The sequence below is a fragment of the Monopterus albus genome, unplaced genomic scaffold, assembly GCF_001952655.1.
Source record: "Monopterus albus unplaced genomic scaffold, M_albus_1.0 scaffold39.1, whole genome shotgun sequence".
NCBI lineage: Eukaryota > Metazoa > Chordata > Actinopteri > Synbranchiformes > Synbranchidae > Monopterus > Monopterus albus.
Genome location: NW_018127919.1, coordinates 3,820,605 through 3,842,260, shown reverse-complemented (window position 1 = coordinate 3,842,260; position 21,656 = coordinate 3,820,605). Strand labels below are relative to the sequence as shown.

The window sequence follows — 21,656 nt, the reverse complement described above, 5'->3', positions numbered from 1 at the left end:
GGCAAATTGCCATTATTCATGCATTTCACTCTTATACACTGACAACATCCAAAGTTAATGGTTGCCAGCCCTGTCTGTTCCCAGGCATATTATCAGTCTTTTCTGTGAGTAGAAAGCTTGGCCACACGGCACCATCTGCTGCCAGCCCTCATGTGTACTTATCCTCTGTTCGCCTCCTCGGTGTTGCTCTCATTAAGCTGATGCTACGGCGGTACTGAGTTTTGCCAACCCAGCTGATTAAAAGGGATCCTTCTCAGCTGCTGACTTGTCCAAGGAAAGTTTGTGTTTTTGTTTTGTTGGTTTTGTTGATCATATTACATTTATTAGTTCATAATTTGGACATTATGATGCAACAGGACCACAAGAACATGTTGTCTTCTGTGATGGACTGATCTGGCCGATGTGTTTTACTAAGCAAAATACACTGGGGAACAGTAATATCATTATGCTGTTTCACTAAAATGATGGTATGACACTTGGAAGACAGTCTTAGTGGGTCAAATCAGTGAACTTTCAGTGATGTTAGGATCCAAATACACTACTATAATATATTATTTTGCTATCATAATGCAAACAGTGGCATTTGACATGTGCCATAAAGTGATGTGTATGAAGGGGCAAATGTATGCAAAAACATCTAATCTTTGATGTTCATTCAGGTTGAAGAGTACAGTACATGCATAATGCACAAAAGTGTACTGAGCTGAATATTATCATATCGTATTCTTTGAAAGATGGGTATCTGGCTGGATTTCTGATAAACGAGCTATTATTCAATCATGATGTGAAATGTTGTCAACATACCTGCACAACATCTGAGGCAGTGGTTACACTGGAAAAAGCAAAGCTCTCCCCCATTATCTCGATCATACTAAAGCTTTTTGTTGCAGTGGGGGCATCTTGCTGTTGCTAGGCAACACATAATCAGCTATCACTTACTTGTGTGCCAGTGAGCTGTGCCTGTTTACAGCAGCTTTGTTAAGGCAATCAAAGCAATAAATGAAACACAAATCTAAAACTTTGCCCAAAGCTTCAAGTGCCCTACCAAACCTGATGTTTGTTTATGTTTTGGCAGTGTTTGTCTATTACTACTGAAGCTCAGCAGGGGGGGGGCTCAGTAATAAGCACTACTAGCCTTTTTCTGCATTTCTGATTTTGACAGTGCAGTTGGAGAGACCGGCCCTTGAGTTGTTATGACTGCACAGCAGAAAACTACAGTGGCCCACAGTGTCAGAGTTTTTCCAACTCAGGACAAGTAGAGCTCTTGTTTACAGATACACAAAACACATAAGAAATGCACAAAATGCTTGAAATTAATCCATGAAATGAATTAGAAAAATGTGCTGTCTGGTGATCAGAAACTTGTGGTATACAGTTTCAACACATAAATTACATATATAAGACCCATGGTTTTCATTTTTGTTCTGGTCAGTATGTTGTATTCACAGTAGCTGTAGAGTTCTGTGCCACCTATGGTCATTCCAGTCAGTGGCTGAATCCACTGAGCTGTTTGCATTTTGTGCATACTTTCTGTATTGCTGCCCACTGCAGTTCATGATTATAATGGAAATGCAATATGGCTGATAAAAGATCATTCAGCTTGAATCTGTCTCTACATCTGTGTTTGGTCTTTGTAAGACACAAATATCATGTAGGAGATGTTTCCCTCTGTTTAAGGTAATCTTGTGCTTATAACTGCAATTATAAAAGTGGCCAGAGCTGGTAAGTGGAACTAATCTGTGCATATTTTGTTGGCTGAAGACAGAGATAAGGGGCTAGCATCTGGTGCTAACTGGACCATGCAAACACCTTTAAGAGCTCTGCTGCACTTTCTTACAGTTGGTTGGACGAAACATATGCCTCTATGCTAAGTGAATTCACTGCGTTGAAGCTTGCTGTAGCTTTCTTATTCTTTTAGGAAACAACATGTATGTATGTGCAAATTTAAGAAAACAATTCACCATGTTACATTTTATAGTGAAATAATATATTTTTTTAATAAATTCACTCCAATATTTCTTTGTATTTCCAAAATACAGTAGTTGTAGACTGCTTTCAAACAAAATCCTATGACATATTGTATGTATATGCTGGTGAATACTTTTAGGAACTCCTGATCTCTCTGATCTCTCCATTTGGCACTACAATGTCTTCTTCTTCTTCTTCTTCTTACTATTTTTATTATTAATAATAAAGCACTCATATAAGTAAGTGCTTGTCAAATTTAAATTTAAATGTTCCATCCACTACTATAAATTTCTTTGCCTATAAAATAAATAATACTAATAATAATACTAATTTTTCAAAACAAATTACAAAAGCTTTTATTAAAAATAATCTATTATAGCAATAATTATGGTCTTTTTTTTTGGCTTGATGTGGTAATCAGATGGTTAGATTTAAAAAAAAATCAGCTTTCATATATTTTATCTTTGTGGATATATTGTTTTATTAAATGTATTATCTCGTTTAGGACTACGACTTCAAAAAGACCTCAAATTAGGGCTGTGGTAGAACTGAAAAGAAAATGTATGATGGAAACAAGACTAGATTATCTGTTCTTTTCAAAATAGAAATAATAAAGAGACTGAAATGTCTGAAATTAACAGTTAAGAAGTGGCTAATAAGACAATCTGGTTTTCATTTTCTGTATTCAGCGATTCACTGTTAAACCCAGCCTGTAATCACAGCAGCTGTCGCTGTGGCCTATCAGCATATAAGTAGTTGTGTTTAGAAAGTTGTTGGTAAAACTTAGGCAAATGTCATATTGGACTTGTGACCTAGGATCCCTGTTATGAATATACCAACTACTCCTGTCTGCCTGAGGCACCCTGTCCACTAATGGAAAATTCTCCAGCAAAACAATGTGGAAGGGTGCAGCTGTCAGCTACGCCATCCCTATCTGACAGACATTACTTCTTATACATTAAGAAAACAAAACATTCACTGTCAAAGTATCCTGTCAAAGTTTTAATACGTAAGTTACAGTAATCCAAGAGAAGTCTGTCTGAATCCAGATATATTTTTAGATACAGCCAATGAACTACTACTGTGCATTATACCTTATACATTTATATTCACACATTCAGAGACATGTGATAATATGATTTTGTGGGTACATTTTGAACTTACCAAAGCCCATCCTACACAATCCATTTTCAATGTGACAAATCACAGAATGATTCATTATACATGCAGCTGGTAATATATTGTGATGCCATACACAGTACATTGCTGGCTATAATTTAATGCAGCCATGTTTCAACATTTGAATTAGAAATATGGATATACATTTCCCTTTAGATGAGCTGATGCTGGTTTAAGCTACTCCATTAGCAGACCTTGGATGAGGCCTTCATGATATAACAGATACAACTGTAACTTATAGCTGCTGTCATCTGTGGAAAATGCAGCTGGGTGTAGCCTTGTCTGTTTATAAAGCCACATCAAGCTATATTTTACTATATAACCAGCATACTATAGGTATCAGTATAAATGTGTGCAGAAGGGATTAAGATCAGAAACAGAAAAATCTCAGTAGCATTAAAAGGATCTCCTAACATACCTACAGTACAGTGTGTGTGTCTGTGTGTGGACATAAATGCCTTTACTTTTGTGTGACTGCATGTGCACCTGAGTATAACAAAGCTAAGTTGTGTGTTTTTCGACAAAATAATAGTGGTTGATAGCCATTAATGTGCCGTCTCCTAAAGATTCATCCTCACCAACAGACCAATAGATCCTTACTAACAGATTTGTTAGTAAGGAAAATACACAAGGACTTTGGTGCTCTCACACGCAGTAGCATTAGAAGGTATTATATTCATTTTTTCTCATATATTATACATGACTGGAAGCTAGTCACTGTGTTACAATATTAGTTTTTTCATGTTGTGATACCATTAATTTGAGTAATCTTATCCATTCCATTCAGTGGTCTCGAATCGGACTCGCCATGAATACAGAGGCACTCTGTAGTTGGTTTATTATTCATGTGACCTACCCAGCATTCCACCCAATCTAGGCCAAAGTGCTGTTATAACTAAGAGTCGCCTTTCAGACTTCCATATGCTCATTGGTTCACCTCCTTCAGTTTGTCAACAACTCTGTCCACTATCTTTTAACCAAACACCAAGTCCACACACTCCAGCATCTGTTTCCTCATGCTTTTTACCTGCATGGGTTATTTTATTTCATAAATACTGTAAATACTCTATACACTCAAGACAAGGTGTGTGGCCATTCACTGCCTTTATAGCAGTGAACGCTCAAAGTGCTGCAACCTGATGTGTGTCAATACATTCTCCACTGCTGTACAGGGTGTTATTACAACAAGACAGTAAAAAAGATTTCACCCCATCTGACAAGTGTCTGTTTGTGGAAAGCAAGCAATAGTTATTGTTGGTGTTGGTGAAGGCAGAAGGGTAGATGATTCAAAGCCAGTGTACCAGGGGTGTCTGATTATCAGACAGCTCTAAACCATCCTGCGTTATACATGCCTTAGAAATCAGAACCTTATTGTGTTTTGCATTCTGTTCTTTATCAAATCGCCTTCTCAGTAAATGCCTTGAATACTCCTTTACCACTCCACTCTTTATATAGCTGCTTCATTTCCAGCATTTGAGGTCCTTTATCTCCTCACCCTCCTGACCAGGTGTTCTGTGCTCCTTTAAATATGTAAACATTTTTATGCAGAATTTACAAAGCCATTTAATTACTAGGGTGTTAGATCTGGTTCCTTCCACCTCATCTCAATTTGTGTACTAGTACTATTCATTATTTACTGGATACTGTGAAAACTCTTCCTTCACTGCAGCTGTTAAAATCCATATAATGACTAACAGGGTCTGTGATGGCTTAGCTTTATACTTAAAGACACTTTGCACTAGTTCACAATGAATGATGCCATGTGTAATTACATTTGTGTAAAATAGATTTTTTTTTTTTTTTTTTGAGCAAGGCTTTTTTTTGCAAGCATTTTGTAGTCACACAAGAAAGTGGTTTGGCTACTATGGAAATGGGATTTTGTAGGCTGAGTGGATATTACACAATAGTAGCTTTTTGGTAGACATTTTGCTGTTTCCTCTTTTTTAAATTATTGAACCATTTACATCACAGACTCAGGTCCATGGAGAGAAATATGGCACAAGACAACACCAATATGTGGGACCACTTTCATATGCAACATGTTATTTAGCTATTTGGCAACTTGGTGTTATGATTCGGTTCCGCTGCTTCCTGTCGTGCTTTTATTTTGACATTACTTCCTGTTTTTCCTCACCATAGTTTCAGTCTTTTTACTTTCATCATCACTCACATTAGTTTCACCTGCTCCTTGTTTGCACCTGTTTTCACCTATATTTAGGCAGCATCCTCCCACCAGGATGCTGCCAGATTGTTGTGGACTCCAGCTCTGACTCTCCAGCATTTTTTAGTTTTGGCATTTTGTGTTTTGACCCAGATCGTGTACTTTGACAATTCTGTTCTGCCTTGCCCTCTTGTTTCGGACTGCTTCCCTGTGTATGAGTTATTGGAATTCTCTTTTGGACTGTGAACTTTGGATTCCTTGGATGTATGTGTTTGCCGGCTCTGACCATGGTCTGTATTATCAACCTATAAGTGTGTTTCGTGTTTTCACCGTGTCTTGTCTCGTTTTTGTTAAGCGTTAGTGCTCTCAATAAAGAGACAGTTATTCATGTATCCTCGTCTGGCAATTTAAGAGTTCACCCACTATATTATCGGCTGCATCACGCGCCGTTCCTGACACTTTGTCTTAACACAGGCTATCATTTAACAAAATTGATTGTACTTTAATAGTTATCACAGCACTTTTAGAAAAAAACAGACATATTGGTTTAAAGAATTCAGGTTACATCAGTTAGAAAATAAATAATGCAAGAATATGGAAGGCTGTTTTATAATGGACTTGCATTCCCCTGTGAAGGATGATGCTCTCATTGTTAGTGGCTTAACTTGGTCTCATGCTCCAGTAGCTGATGTGCACTAACCCATTGCTGCAGATGTTGTCTGCAAGGGGACTGAAAAAGAAGAGTGACCAGCAGAGCTCCGTATGGGGAGGGACGGACAGTGTGTTCCAGAACAGATGTCTCCAGCTTTTGTCATTTGGGCTTTACCTGGTCAGTGAAGGGCATTAGTGTATGTAGAAGGCAAAGGCTGCTGCATGCATAGGCACCCTGCCTTCCTCAATCCAAAATTCAAATTCACTTCAACACTCAAGTGCCTCCCAGTGTCATGTACAGATGCAAACCAACCAAAAAGCACACACTTTGTAAGTGGCTCAGAATTGGGGCACATGGTTTATTGTTCAACCTGTGGAGATTATGCAGAAAATGCTTCCATTTTCTCTGATTGCCTCTGTATTATTTCCCTGCCTGTGTTATGGTGAATATCCCACTCATTTCATCCTTTTTTCCTCCCTAATACTGTACCAAATTCTGTTCCCCACTGTTGTTCTGCACCCACTACTTCTCTTCCCCTACTATACTTTCATTCTCTCCTCTCCACCCCGCTTCCCCTCCTTAGGGCCTCTGGCTGTCTCCCCACAAGTGATGTTCTCCTGACCAGATGATGCATGCATTTCTCTTGTGTCTTCTTGATGGTAACTCATGTCGGCATTTGCATGGCATTGTGGGATTCTGCTCTCGGTCATATTTCATGTAATGATGAAAATGATGATGGTGATGAGGCTTCAGGGAGGGTGCTTCTATTTTCTGTCCTTGTCTTTTTTTCAGTATCAATCAGTGCAGTGGGATAAGATGGAAGATTGTGGGTCTTCACAATAAGTGTAGAAGGAATAACACATTTTAGTTTGAGTTTGGATGGGTTCATTTTCACATTCCATGTCTCTGGTGAATCTCCCAGCCTGCAACACAAAGACCCAAATCCAATCATTAATGGTATTGTCTTTAGAGTTTTGAATTGCACCTCGTTCACAGGTGCTAATCCCTGGCTTGTTATCTGATGTTTTGTTTTTATTTGTTCATCTTCTGCACAACCATGTTTACCACCATGAACACCATTTTCTGATGAAGAGACAGGAAGTGAAAATCATCCTTAATAGAACAGTATTTTTCTTGCAAGTGCACTAATGAGGAGGAATGTGTGTCTAAGCATAAACAGAATGAGAGAAAAGCTGGGAGGATAAGCACATTTGGGGAAAGAGGGAGGGGGTATGATTATTGAGCTAACCCTGGAGAGAGAGGATGAGCAAGAGCGGTGGTAGACGTTTGGCCCTCCAGCACTGTCTCCTCTGTGGTGCAGACAGTATATCTGAGTGTGTCAATGAGAGACAGAGTGAGATGCGGGTGGTAGTGTGCACATTTCAGGGTCTTGCTGGTATGCAAAGCTGTGTAACTGGCTACAGCAGCTATGGAAGAGCGATTTCTTCACAGTCTTTGCTACACCCTAATTAATCTTCTTAAACTTGCCGGGCCTGTCTCCAACACTCTTACACATCTGAAAAACCAGGCAGCTGTTAATCCAACCAGGATTGTCTCCATGTATGCCAACAGAAAATCCTTACAACCCCACAGATGACAGCTTTCTGTCACAGCGTGCAGAGAAATGCATAAAAAGTACAGACAAAAACGCACCTCATCATTTCCCTTAGTGGATGAGCTCATGAAGCCCCTGAAACTATCAGGTTGTTGGTCATATACTGGTTTCCTGCATCCACAGTCTATTGGATAACAGCACTTCCATAGCCAACACATGAAGCAATTTATGGTCAGTAGTGTTCTTTTAGCCTTGCCCTAAGCTGTGACTGTGATCTGGATCTTACACAAATGCCAATGACAAAAGGGTTACAGTCTTCTTTTTTGTCTCTTTTACTCACTGTTACTGTTCGAGCTACTGTAAATAATTGTTCTCTATTGGAATAAATTCAGCTCTTTGTGAATCCTGTTTTTAAGAGCTCTCCAAACTTAATTGAAATCCAATTTATTTGCTAATTTCAGTCAAGACTGCTAAGCAATATGCTTTTAGGTTTTCGCATAGCACCATTTCTACAACTCTTGCTTGCCATAATAGACTGCAGATCCCACACCAAGTATCAAATCAGAGCTGGAGATAAGGTTTCAGGGTTTTGGTTGCACATAAGCATATTACAGTGTAAGGACTTGTGAATAAAAGAATCATCACTGAAGCTAAAATGAAATGTCCAGTAGCTGCTTGGCAATATACTACAGTATCTACAGCAGACTAACCAATTTAGCATAGTGTGTGTGCTCCCAGGAGTTGGAAAATGAAACTTAATTGTAATTCTGTACATAGTAAACAGAAATATTTAGACCTGCAGTGCAATAATTTTTTTCTGCTGATTTGCAAAAGGACCTTTGTTCCTGTATAGACTCTTACTGTATCCAATCAATCAAGATAATGGATATAGTATATGCTAATTGCAAAAATACTCTTTGCTGCAATATTTCATGGCACATTTTATCTATCCAATCAAGATAATGGATCTAGTTTTGTGTTGCTCATCTAAATACGTTTGGATCTGTAGGGCTCATCCTTGGCTCAGTGCTATAAGTGAATCCCCCACATGTAATTATACCGCTTATTTAATACATAATATTACTATGAGGGAAATTTTGTGGTTTGAATTATGGGACTCAAGACTTAATAAATGATTTACTACATTGATAAAGCTTTTTAGTAATGCTCAGAATTTGGACTGCATCCTTATGATCAAGGACCTGCTCAAGGACATTTGACTAGAAAACAAAGTGTTTTGTGTGTCAAACCTGTTTCCATCTAACTGAGGCTAACCTGCTTGTTCTGTTGGTTTGGAACTGATAACTCTTTTGACTGTTGCTACATCTGCTGTAACGAAAAAAAAGCAGATGAAGTGTTAACAGTCTTAGTTGATTAAACTTTGAGACAGTCTGCTTGAGCTTGATTAACTACTGTAATATCAGAGTTAGACATTGAAATGCTCAGTTTTTAAATATTTTTTTGAAATGAAGAATTTAATCTACCATCTAAGTCTGGAAGCAGTTGTTTTCACATCTCTTAAAGAGTAAGAACACAGATACAGTACTTTTGGTCTTGGATGGATGGATGAGAAGATTAAGAAAATGATTCCATCCATGTAATTTAGTAAGCCAGAAAGCACTGTTTGTATGGCTTTACATGTGATGCATTTAGTACCCTGCTTCAGTGGTGAAAAAGGAAGAAACAGGGTACAATAACAAGGGTGAAAATGAAGATGAGTTTTCAGGCTGAGAGCATTTCTCTGCTTTTGAGTTTGTTGAAATGAAAAGTAAATCAAGTTTACAGAACAGTGTGTCTGTTTTTCCTGTGACAAAATACATAAAATAGATGTGGATCATTAAGGTTCAACATTTCTTACATTAATTTTCTGGACATTTTTACCCATGTAACTTGACATTCAACCTCTGTGCTAAATTTGGACTTTCATTTAAGACTGAAAGTTCCAATTTGAAGTCTTTTGTTAGCTGCTTAGTACAGCCCACAGTCAAGCTGCTGTACCTCATTCTGCCTGGTCTTCTGTCCAAAGCTAAGACATAACAGAAGATCATGGTATGCTGATCCCCATTTTTAAAGAAATATTACTTAAAAAAAGACAACAACCCCCCCCCTCAAAATATGAATAAAAGCTACCTAAATACTATTTTAATACCACCTACCTTAATACTTTATGTACCTAAAGTGATACATAAGGTATTAATTTTACTGAAATGCAGGTCTGTGTAAATGCACTTACGCTGACGCCGACATGGCCTGAAATAACCAGCTGCAGCACAAGTTCATCCTTGTCCAGTCATCCATGCAGAATGTTTTTCAAATCAAATATGAACATTTTACTTGTATGTTTTACATATTTTATTGAATTAGTTCATGCTTTCATTAAATATTTATAATATAATTTTTTTTTAAATTAAAATATTGTTCTTATTTCATTGACCCATGCTACAAATAAATAAATATTTTGGACTAAAAGAGATGTATTTAGAACCTTGCCCAGGAACAGAATGAATATTATAAATAACCAAAGCATTTTATTGCTTGACAAATTTTGTTTAACTTGTCAGTAGGCATGTTTAAATTTATTTTCTCATAGAATAATATTATTACTGTAATTTATATAATTAGATTTGACCTGATTTTACTGATGCGTTTTAGGCATAGGTGGATCAGGTGAGTTGCAGCTTCAGTCTCATGTTGTCTGGCACAGCTGCCTTGTCCATTGAAGTCTGGTTTAAATATCCTGAGGTGAGCAGATCATTTCCATCTGTATCCTTTAAGCAGGGTTTTTCCCACTGAAATACAAAGATCTACATCTACATCACTGCTTATAAATACTGGCTGATATTTGTATGGACAACGTTGAAAAAGCAATTTATGCATTTATTAGCTCAGGACTCTACTACTGCAGTGCCCTTTATTTTGGGATCTCCCAGACATTGATCTCCAGACTCCAGTTAGTTCAAAATGTGATGGCCTGTCTTCTTACAGTCTTCTTACTGTTTAGTTGGTTTTTTGTGCAACACTGTAACAGGCTTGTTTAGAAAAAATAGCTTTGCATTGCTGTATAAGGACCATTTTTAGAGGCATGAAATCTTATTTTCGATCTATTTTGAGTATTATTGTTTCATATATGTTTCTTACTAATTTTCCTTTAGCTGCCCTCTGGAGCAGATATTGGTCAGTACAGTGCAAAAACACCTCACAAAATAAACTAAATAAACTGTAAAATCGAGACAAACTATTGTATGTAGAATTGCAAGTATTACATTGTAAAAAAAAAAAAAAAAACTCAACTGACAATGCTTTTTCTGAAGCTTTCCACAGTATTACACAGTCATCTGAAATTTGCGGTTGTAGAATTTTACATGTAGTAATCTGATTATCCACAGAATCAGAGTATTGTTTTCTTTTGTTTACCAGAGCGTATTTTGTCTTTATGGTGATGCAGTAAGGTATTTGTTCTCATCACATGATAAATCATTAGGAAATTTCATGGTTTGTTGTGATGGGTTGAAATATGCAGTTGCACAGTGTTATAACCGTTTTATATGGGTGTTGAGGAATTTATTGTTCGTATCTCATGTTCTATTATTTTGCAATGTTTTGAGTGTACCACAAAAGAAGACAACCGAAAAAAGGAGAAGAAGAAGGGAGAGGACGCGCGAAGCGGGCCCAGGAGAACGGAAAAAGAGGGCACGGCAATGGCCGCCGAGGGTGTGTGGCTGTGAAGTATTCAAAACATAAAGAAAGTGCTCAGACTCGATCCTCAGCAAACCTGGACAATTGTTCCTGCTCCGACGGAACGCAGAAGAGTTCGGGAGGGACCCACGCTGCGAGGGAGTGAGTGAAACTGTGTTGCCAGAAGACGAGGCTTAGAGGGTTGAGCCGAGCTAGCACTGGAGCTAGCGCTGTGGCGTATGTGTGGATTGCTCCGCCGAGAGCCATAGGGAAGCTGACGGTGTTGCTGCCGGAGACTCAACAATCGCCTGCGCGGGACGAAGACAGGGCCGTGGGGTTTCCGGGTGTGGACGGTCTGTGTTCTTGGGCTGGTAAGGAGGAGTTTCATCACACTGGTAGGATTATTGCATTGGATCTGAATGAACACGAGCTCCAAGCATAAAACTGTGACCTGTGTTTTGTTTCTTTTAGTTAATACACAAAGTTAAACTGCATTTGGTGTGTGTTTTTCATTTATATACTGTGAAACAGTCTCTGGAAAAATTATCCGTAAATTACAGGTACCGGATGTACATATTCTGGTTATTTAATTTAATGTCATTTCTGGGGTCTCTCTAATTGGTGTTTTAAGGGTGAGAACCATACTGAACCCTAGACAAAGTTGTTATACATTGGAATGTCCCTTTGCCCATTTGTGTTATTTGAGCTTGGAGGGGTATATACTAACTAGTCACTTCCTGGCTACAACGAGCCGGGTGGCAAAAGGGTTACCGGTACATACATGTTCAATGATAATGAAGATGCAAAGCATTTATGCTCTGTTTTCTGTATTACAACATGCAAATGTTTGTGCTCAAATTGCAGACACAGTTATAGTGAACAGACAGACAATCAATAAAATTATCTTTTAATTAGACTTAAGGCGCATGCTCAAGCACAACAATTCCAACTCCATCCTTCTCCTTCTGTGTTAGCTCAATTAATCCCTGATTGGATCTAATTGCTTGTGCAAAGTCTCATCTGAAATAACAGTGGATATGAAGTAGACCGGTCATGCCTGGCTGTGTTTCTTTCACTCTTCAATACAGTATGCCTGCCATACACACCAAATATTTGATGACAATGTGCCTAATTGTATCCTGTCCATCTCACTTACTCTCTCTCCCTGCCTTTGATTAACAAGCATGCGTATGGGGCTTAGATTTACATCCACACACCATGGTTTGTACATTAACGCTGCGGTCGACATTCTCAGTCACTAACTCACCATCTACCAGCCCAGTAGTCACACTTGCTGTTCTCCATCCATTAGAATACTCTGGTCTGGCTTCACTCAGGCTATTAGCAGCTGTTAAGCAGGATGAATAAACTGTGAGCTAATGATTAGAGTGCATCTGCGATATTTGAACTCTACAGCACCACATTGAGCAACACTTAATTAATCTTAATGGATTCCAAAATAAGTCAGCCAAACAAATGCCTTATCCATAAATTACTTTTCTCTGTCCCATACCACACGATGTCACAAAGCACTCTCCAGGGATGCTTTAATGCGCACACATACAGTATATATGTGCATAAAAACAATGCACACTAACTGAAACAAACAATTGCTGTATAAGTATAAATCACAATGTTAGCCCCTTAAATAAATTGTTTTTCCCTATTTTTTCCTTTTCTCATCATCTTCATCCCACTTTTAAGTTTTTCTTTTCCTACATCATAATTCTCTGTTTGCCTTCTTACGATGCGTGGAAAACGAATGCATTAGGGACTGCACCACTGCAAGCTCAGTTATTTGAAGGGATGTCGTTTAAATTTAGTGCTGAAGTTGAATGAGCAGCTTCAGTGAGTGGTATTTGCTTGAGCATGTTTATTTGTTTGAATCTGTGCTTGTGTGTATGTGCGGTGCACACAGTGTTCTTATCACCTCCTCACACACCTGCCTCCCATGAAGACTGAGCCTTCCCTCTTCTCATGCCTCTTCATCAAAGCCAGATCCAGCCTCGGTTGTCGCTTCCCTTTCCCAGCATGCACCCCCCTCCCCCTGCCTTGCTGCTCTGGCTCTCGTTCAACAGCCACCACTCCCCTTGTAGCACTGTGTTGTCCAGATAGTCAGACCTTGCTGGTATCATACCATCCCTGGGAGGAAAATTCATTCAGTCTGGCGGATGTACATACTGGTGCTATAACTCTTGGAAGGAGTATTAAGGATTAGGAAGGGTGACAAACTGCTAAAAGCCTAAAGTTGGTGGCATGACACATTTTGCTGACAACCATGATTTCAAGTCAGAGTTTTTTTTTTGCTAACAAAGTCAGTTAACTTTAAATAAGCAAAACGTATGACAGTAAGATAATGACAGAAACAATAACCAGTAAGCTTAGAAGGATGGCACACTGGCCCTATCTACTGGCAAAGGGCTCACCATAAGTTTTATCCCTACCCAGCCATGATTTATGATTGTTCTTTGTCCTCTGTTAAAAACAAAACCTCTCACAAACAATAGCACAGTTTATAGACACTGCATTGTCTAATTAAGGCCACAAATCTAAAAAGCAAAACCACAAGCACAAGCAAGCTGTTTGAACCTGCACATACTGTAGCAAAGAGAGTATAGAGTACTTAGAGTATAGTAAGATATTGAAAGCCTTGGTGTGTGCCTTTAAATCTCTAGCAAGGCAGGAGTTTCTGATTTTGATATACAAGGTGACTTTTCCATGTGCAGTAGTGTCAAATAAGGTTGCAAAAATGATTTTCAGTGATAAATATGATTGTTATTTTGGAATTAACTGACTCTTTGTCTGGTTCATAAAATATCCAAAAATAGTGAAAAATGTATATCATAATTTTGACATTTTCAAATAGCTTGTTTTGACCAGCAAAGAGCCAAAGAGTAAAATATATTCAAAAAGCAGGCGAATATTCAAAAACATGTAGATGGAACCAGAATTCTTTGAAATTTGGCTTGAAAATGAGATTATTAGTTGCAGTTCATTCTTTTGTCAATGTCAAACCCTTAAAATAAAGGTTTATGGTGTTAGACAATGCAAACAATTCACACGGACACACAATGCATTCACTATAATTTTAGGACACTAGAAATTCCATTTTGCATCCCAAGCCTTATGTTGTGCTCTGTTTTGTGGCCATTGATATTAGCAATGTAAATTCACTGTACTGCACCATAGGACAATGTATTCACATAGAAATCTTGAGTTTTTGCAGACCTTACTGACCCTCGGTCCACCAGCCACTTAACTTCTTCTACTGTAATTGTTTGTGTGCCTTTGCTGTACATGCAGCAGGAACTCTTCATTTCCCTTCCTTTCCCCTCTCATTCCATCTTATGTCACTCTTATGTTTCTTTTTACATACCTCTATGTATTAGTAAAGTCTTCACATCTTAATTAAACTTTGCATTGCTGTATAACAAAGGATGGAATGTATTTAGACTTCTAATTAACAGCTCTAACTTTTATTGGAAAAGTAAAATGAGGATCTTTGTTGCCCTTCAGGCAGGATTTTGGGAGCAATTTTGAGCAATTTTGTTTCATCAAGCATCTAATGCAGAGTTATCTTATCTGGGCATTCATAACTTTCCTGATTGGTTTGATAATAATGTGTCTGTCGAAGGATTACTTTTTGCCGATTGCTTTTTGTATCTCTTAAAGCAGATGAGCATTTGTTTAATTTGTCATCTTTCTAGTCACTGATCAGCCATGCATTCAGTGTAGACAGTCTTACCTAGAGCTTTTATGCCAGCATCTGTATGTGTGGAATGTGTCCCTCCCCCACATCCTGCTCTGCACTCCCTAGAGAACGGCAGCATTAATAATTGTAAGTGGATAATGCCTGAGCCTGAATTCCGATAACGGTTTAATAAGAGCATGATTCAGTCGGCCACTGGCGGCAGGAGGCACTTTGTGTGTACATGGCTGTGTTTGCCGGCATGTGTGCAAGTGTACGTACAGCATGCCTTAATGTACAAAATGAATGCATTACCCTGGGTGTGTCCCAGTGTTTCTGTGGTCATCATCTGACCTTTTGCCTCTTATTAACACAAATGAGGGACCTAAATGCGAATCACATGTTATGCTATTGGTGTTGTGGTCAAACAGTGGTCAGCAAAAATTAAAAAGAGGATATTATGAGTCATGTAATAATGTAATCCAGAGAGTAGAGATAGTTATTTTTGCTTATGCACCCATCCTTTGTGGTTACTGCAGGGCCACAATCTGAGACTTTGCTGGCACATCATAGATGACTAAGATGATTATATGGCTTGTTCTTGTGTCTACAAACTGGCTTTGTGCTTGTAGCTGTATAGTAGATGAAGATTGTCATGTGTTTTTGCTGACAGTGGAGACATTAAACATGCTATCTGTTTATTACCATTACCTCCAAATTCTCAGAGATCAAACCTCACTTTGACTTTTTTTTTATTAACAAACAGATCCATTTTTTATGCATACTTTGAATAGTCTAATATCGATGAGTCCTATTTTTGTTATCTCCCATGTCTCTTTTGACTCTCTGTCTCTACTCGTGACTCCCCCCTCCTTCCATCCAACCAGATGGCTTCCTTCTAACAGAGCTTTGACACCAGATGTGCAGTTGCAGTGTCGACTCAGGGACCAGCTGGGCTGAGTGTACCAGTGGTTCTCTTAATGAAAATAGCTCTGCTGTGTGTGTGTGTGTGTGTGTGTGTATGTGTGTGTGTGTGTGATTGCTGTTTGCTGTGGTTCGGTGGCATGTGACAGTTGGGGAAATCTCTGTGAGTGAGCCACAGTGAGTTGCACTGCAGCTCTGTAGCTCAAGTGAGCCATGCAATGCTGAAAAACACATCCATCAAGATTGGAACTATACAGCTACAGTCATGCAGTCAGATAACTCACCACTTCTCCCAGGAAATTACTGAAATCACACATTCTTTTTTGTTTGCATTGGAACAACACAAAGCAGAGAAAAATAAGGCCAAATCTGATCCATTCCACACAGAACTCCAAAAATCGACTGGAGAGAATTATTGACACCCTCAACTTAATATTTGGTTGCACAACATCTGGACAAAATGACTGAAATCTGTCGCTTTCTGTAACCATCAGTGAGTTTCTTACAACTTTACTGAAATTCTGGATCACTCTTCTTTTGCCAGCTGCTCCAGGTCCCTCAGATTTGAAGGGTTCCTTCTTCCAGCTGCTGTTTTCAGATCTCACCACAGGTGCTCTATGGGATTTAGATCTGGACTCATTGATGGCCACTTCTGAACTCTCCAGCACATTGTCTGAAACCATTTCTGGTGCTTTTTAAAGTCTGCTTTGGGTCATTGACCTGCTGTAAGACCCATGACCTCTGGTGCAGACCCAACTTTCTGACACTGGGCCCTACACTGTGCCCCACAATTCACTGGTAATTTTCAGATGACATAATGCCATACACACAGTCAAGACATCCAGTGCCTGGGGCAGCGAAGCCACCCCACAACATCAGTGAACCTCCACCATGTTTGGCTGTAGGGACCGTGTTCTTTTTTTTTTTGAAGGGCTCATTTCATTTTCTGAAAACAGCAGAATGATGTGCTCGACCAGAAAGCTCTAATTTAGTCTCATCTATCCACAGGACATTCTCCCAGAAAGGTCATGGCTTCCTCAGGTAATTTTGGCAAACTCCAATTTGGCTTTTTGTTTTTGTGTCAGCAGTGGGTTCTCCTGGGTCTCCTGCCATAGTGAACCTTGTCATTCAGATGGCAACGGATAGTGTGAGCTGACACTGTTGCACCCTGTGCCTGCAGGTCAGCTTGAATTTGTTTGGAAGTTGAAACAATCCTTCATTACAATCTGTCATCTAGTTTTCTTTTTCATCCATGTCCAGGGAGATTAGTTACAGTGCCATGGGCTGTAAACTCCTTAACAATGTTGCGTATAGTGGACACGGGAACATCCAGGTCTCTGGAGATGGACTTGCAGACTTGAGACTGTCCAGGCTTTCCACTATTGTGGTTCTCAAACAGTTCTTTTCTCTTCTTTCTCTTCACCATGCTCAGTGTTATGCCCACGACACAAAGGTCAACTTGTCTTCATTTTAACTGGTTGCCAGTGTAATTTCTATATTGCCAGCACCTGTCATTACAAATTAAAGGAGCATCACATGTTTGAAATACAACTCTTTCTGATTATTTTGGCAAGGTGTCAATAATTCTGTCCTGTCCATTTTTGGGGTACTGTGTGGACTGTATCAGACTTGGCTTTTTTCCTCCTTTTTTGTGTTGTTCCAATGCAGACACAAGAAACAATCATGGGAGAAGTGCTGAGTAATCTGACAGAAATGCAGGGGTGCCAATATTTTTGGCTATGACTTTATGCATGCAGAATAAACACTCCTCCTTTGCAACTTCTACAGCTGCATCATTGAGAGCATCTTGACCAGCTGCATCACTGTCTGGCATGGCAGCACTACTGCTATGGACCGCAAGCACCTGCAGAGAGTGGTAAAGACGGCAGAGAAGATCACCAGGACTCCACTGCCCTCTCTCCAGAGCATTTACCACCGCAGGGTGTGTAGGAAAGCTACCTCCATCCTCAAAGATCCCACCCACCCCCAGCACGGACTGTTCGCCTTCCTACCCTCTGGCCGGATGCTCAGAAGTGTGAAATGTAGGACCTCTAGGCTGAAAAACTCTTTCTTTCCCTCTGCCATCAGACTCCTAAACAGCTAAGGAGTTTATTACCAGGAAATATGTGATGTACTGTTTACATTCTCAGTTTGCACATGCATAATTCCACGTTGACTGCTGACTGCTGTACATGCTGCTCCCATGCAGCATACATTCTCTTATTATATTCTTATATATTTTTATTATATTGCTGCATTTGCTGCTTAAAGTGCCTTAGATTTTGTGTTACTTATTTATCTACTTTATATTTCATTTGTATTTTGTGGCATTCATGTGGACAGCAAAGTAAGAATTTCATTGTACAGGAAAACACGTTTCCTAGCTGTTCATATGACAAATAAACATTTCGAACTTTGAACTTCTCCCCTCAGTGTATCCTTCTCAACATCCTGCTATCTGGTATTTAGTTTTCTTCATCTGTAGAACTGCCCACAACCCCCATCTTCCCTCAGTTCTATTGTTATATATTCTATCTTCTAACCTCTTTAGCTGCAAGGGGATCACTGAGCTAATTACTAATTCATACACACTCCTCAAACAAAGAAGCAAGAGAATACAGTCACACACTGTCTAGGGTGGAATTTATCTAACCTTTACTGCTTACAGTAAAACATGCTATTTTTTTTTGAAAATGTTCTCATTTTGATTGGCCTTAGACAAAAATGTGGAAACAAGGTACCACTTCAATGTACCATTCTGATAAAACCTCAAATGCCAGCTAATGAAGTTGTTCCTAGTTGCTGTGCTCTAATTTATAAATTTGCTCAAACAACTCATTATTACAGATCGTTCGGCTGATCAATTAAATGATAAGGAAACAAATATATCCTGTTTATTTAGCAATAATTCTGACAGCCTCCATAGGCTGAAGGCAAATGAACAAAGCCAAAAAACATGCCATGAAGAAATAATGGATAAAGAAGTGTGTACTTCTATGACAGCTTACTGTAGTTATCAAAGCTCATTACATTGTACCCCTATCTCCCACATACAGAAATCAGGGGATGGTGGGTGATGGGGTTGGTGGGGGCTCTTAAGCATGCCCTAAAAGACGATTCTCGCACTTACAAAATAAATCACAGCCTTTTGAATTTTTTGATGGGAAGCTCGCCTTTAGACTGCAATATTTTAACATTTGTTGTGTAGCAGTGCAGAAGTGCAGCAGAGTGACACAGGAGGGGAGACTCCCATAGGATTCAATATTTTAAATCTATGAGGCCGAGACGTAATTCCAGATATTGGAGACTTTAAGCTCTACAGTAATATATTTGACTGCACCTTAATATATCATGAATAGTTTCCATCTGATGTTTACTGACAAAAAAAATCCTGCTTCTGCATGTTTTATTCTTTTTAAAAAGACTGGCACTTATGTTAATGGAGAATGAAGTTCAATACCAGTCACATAATGTGACATACACTTGCTCCTCATAGTCTGACATTCATTTTTTATTTTCAGAAAATCTAAGATCATTCCTGAAGCTAATATAAACACATATACTGTTCAGGTAAACCAACGTACCTAGCTTAAATAAATCAACAATGTCTAAAGTCTGGACAGTGACTAACCTCAGTATTAATTAATTTACACTGTTGCTTTTAGTTCAGTGCAGAACTCTAAAGATGACAATGTCACTTAGTTGTTCAGTTATAGCTACCATTTGTCTTTATTGTTACGGTCGGTGTGTTTTAGCCTATGGGTGCGATCTGGTTCTTTTAAAGTTTGACAGTATGGCAACAAAAGCACAGCCATGCTAAAGCCCAAAATGTTGGTGCCACAGTGCATCGCGTCTATAATATTCAATACAAATCATCATCCAAGGGACAAAGGATGTCTGTACCAAATTGCATAGCAGTCCATGCATTTCACTAAAAATCAAGTCAAGTCATCACCACAATCAATAGGCTCCTTCCTCTGGGGCGTCAAGATGTGTGCACAAAATTATATGGAAATCTATTTGTTGAGATATATTAGTCTGGACCAAAGTACTCAACAAAAAGACAGAGTGACATTGTCATTACTAAAGCTATGCGTTGGTGGTACTGACATGGAAATCCTAAGAACATGAATTTCTTGATTTAGTGTCCTCCACTGAACAGTTCTTCTGTTGTTTTTTGTTAAGTTTTCTGTAAAGGTGTTTATTTTGTCCAGAGTAAGCAGCTGGAGTATTTCGCAGTACAGTATACAGTGGGTGAGAGGCAACATTCATTCTGAACAGGTCGTAAGTCTTTCACTGGGTTAACACTCATATGTATTGGCAAACACATTAACAAGTACAGACAATTTAGAGCTTCCAGTTCACCTAACCTGCATGGTGAAGACTACAGCACCCAGAGGACACCCACAGAGATAAGAACATGTAAACTCAATTCAAGCCTAGGCCCTTTGTTGTGTGTTTGTGCTGCCCTAATAGGGGCCTTTCTTTGCGGAGTTTGCATGATCTCCCTGTGCCTGCGTTGGTTCTCTCCGGATGCTCCGGCTTCCCCCCACAGTCCAAAGCCGCGCAGCTTAGGTTGATTGGTGACTCTAAATTGCCCGTAGGAGTAAGTGTGAGTGTGTGTGGTTGTCTCTAAGTGTCAGCCTTAGACTGGTCTAAGACCTGTCCAGGGTGGCCCCCGCCTCTCGCCCAGTGTCAGCTGTTATTGGCTCCAGCCCCCGCAACCCTCGTTAGGATAAGAGGTATAGATAATGGATGGATGGATAGTTTATATACAAGTAGACTTGGATTGGAGAATTTTGGAGGAAAAAGCATTAGTTATGTGTGGGAGCTCCATACCCACTGTGTCAGTCTGAAGGATGATTCTTCTGTTGCTACGTGGATTTGACTGTGTGCTGAACACACTTTGAATCCAGTCGTGTTTACACAGTGCTGCCTGCAAGAGTGAAATTCTGTAATGCACACACATTTGCTGTTCTTATATTACTGTAACATCCAGTGTGAAAATAATAATTATTCTTCTTACAAGTGCATATATTTAAAACAAGGTTTGATTTTGAAAAGATATTAACATTACTGCATTTATTCAACAAACCTGATTCTAAGTAAATAGTGACATTACAATATGCTCTTTCCAAGCACCAACTAGGTAGATTGCACATATAATCTAAGCCAAGCAATAATTTGCTGTGGGACTGGATGCTCCGGTGGGTGTGTTGTTCCACAGTGTCTCATCAATTACATTCCCTGAGAGAAAACGCCCAGCTGTTTTTTGTTTCTTTGCATGCTGGGGTTAATAGTGCTTTTCTTGAACGCTTCTGCCAGAACTTAACAATCATAAGTGCAGTCTTTGTAGTGTGTGCAGTACAGGCTGAATAGCATTATTAACTGTAAAAATAATAATATAATGACAAAAAAAAAAATAAAATAAACAGCCATTATTCACTGCCATTTTCTTCCGTCTTCCATTTCCTCCTCTTTTTCACATCTTGCCTTTTCCATTAAGCACCAGCAGTATTCTGGTCCTTCTCGATGTGCTTTTCAAAGCATTTGTGCTCTTACGTAAATGTTTTACGTTTTAATTAGTGGTGACAGGAAAACTTTTATCTCTACTGTTAATTTGTTTTGGCCTTTCTAGAACTTCATGCCCTTTAAAAGTTAACTGTATAAATTATTTGAATCAATTAGGCCTGTACATCCTGAGTAAGTTTGCCTAACCTCAACATTGGGTAATTCATTGTTACCCATTTTAGAATTACTGAAGTTTCCTTTTTGAAGTTTAATGAACTGTCTTTGAATTACAAATTACAATTAAAAATGATTGGCTGTTGAAGGCAACTGGGCATAGTCATTT

General features: G+C 39.0%; 1 protein-coding gene across 3 annotated transcripts in view; it reads left to right on the top strand.

The window, feature by feature from the left end:
• LOC109959420 (roundabout homolog 2-like) overlaps positions 1 to 21,656 on the top strand; it is an 88,287-nt gene that overhangs the window by 10,259 nt on the left and 56,372 nt on the right. The window contains exon 1 of one of the 3 annotated variants that reach the window (XM_020598773.1): positions 11,365 to 11,561. The exons of the other annotated variants lie outside the window; for them this stretch is intronic. The gene's annotated coding sequence lies outside the window, so the exon portion shown is untranslated. Of the gene's footprint in view, positions 1 to 11,364; positions 11,562 to 21,656 lie in introns of those variants that run through there. 3 annotated transcript variants of the gene reach the window in all.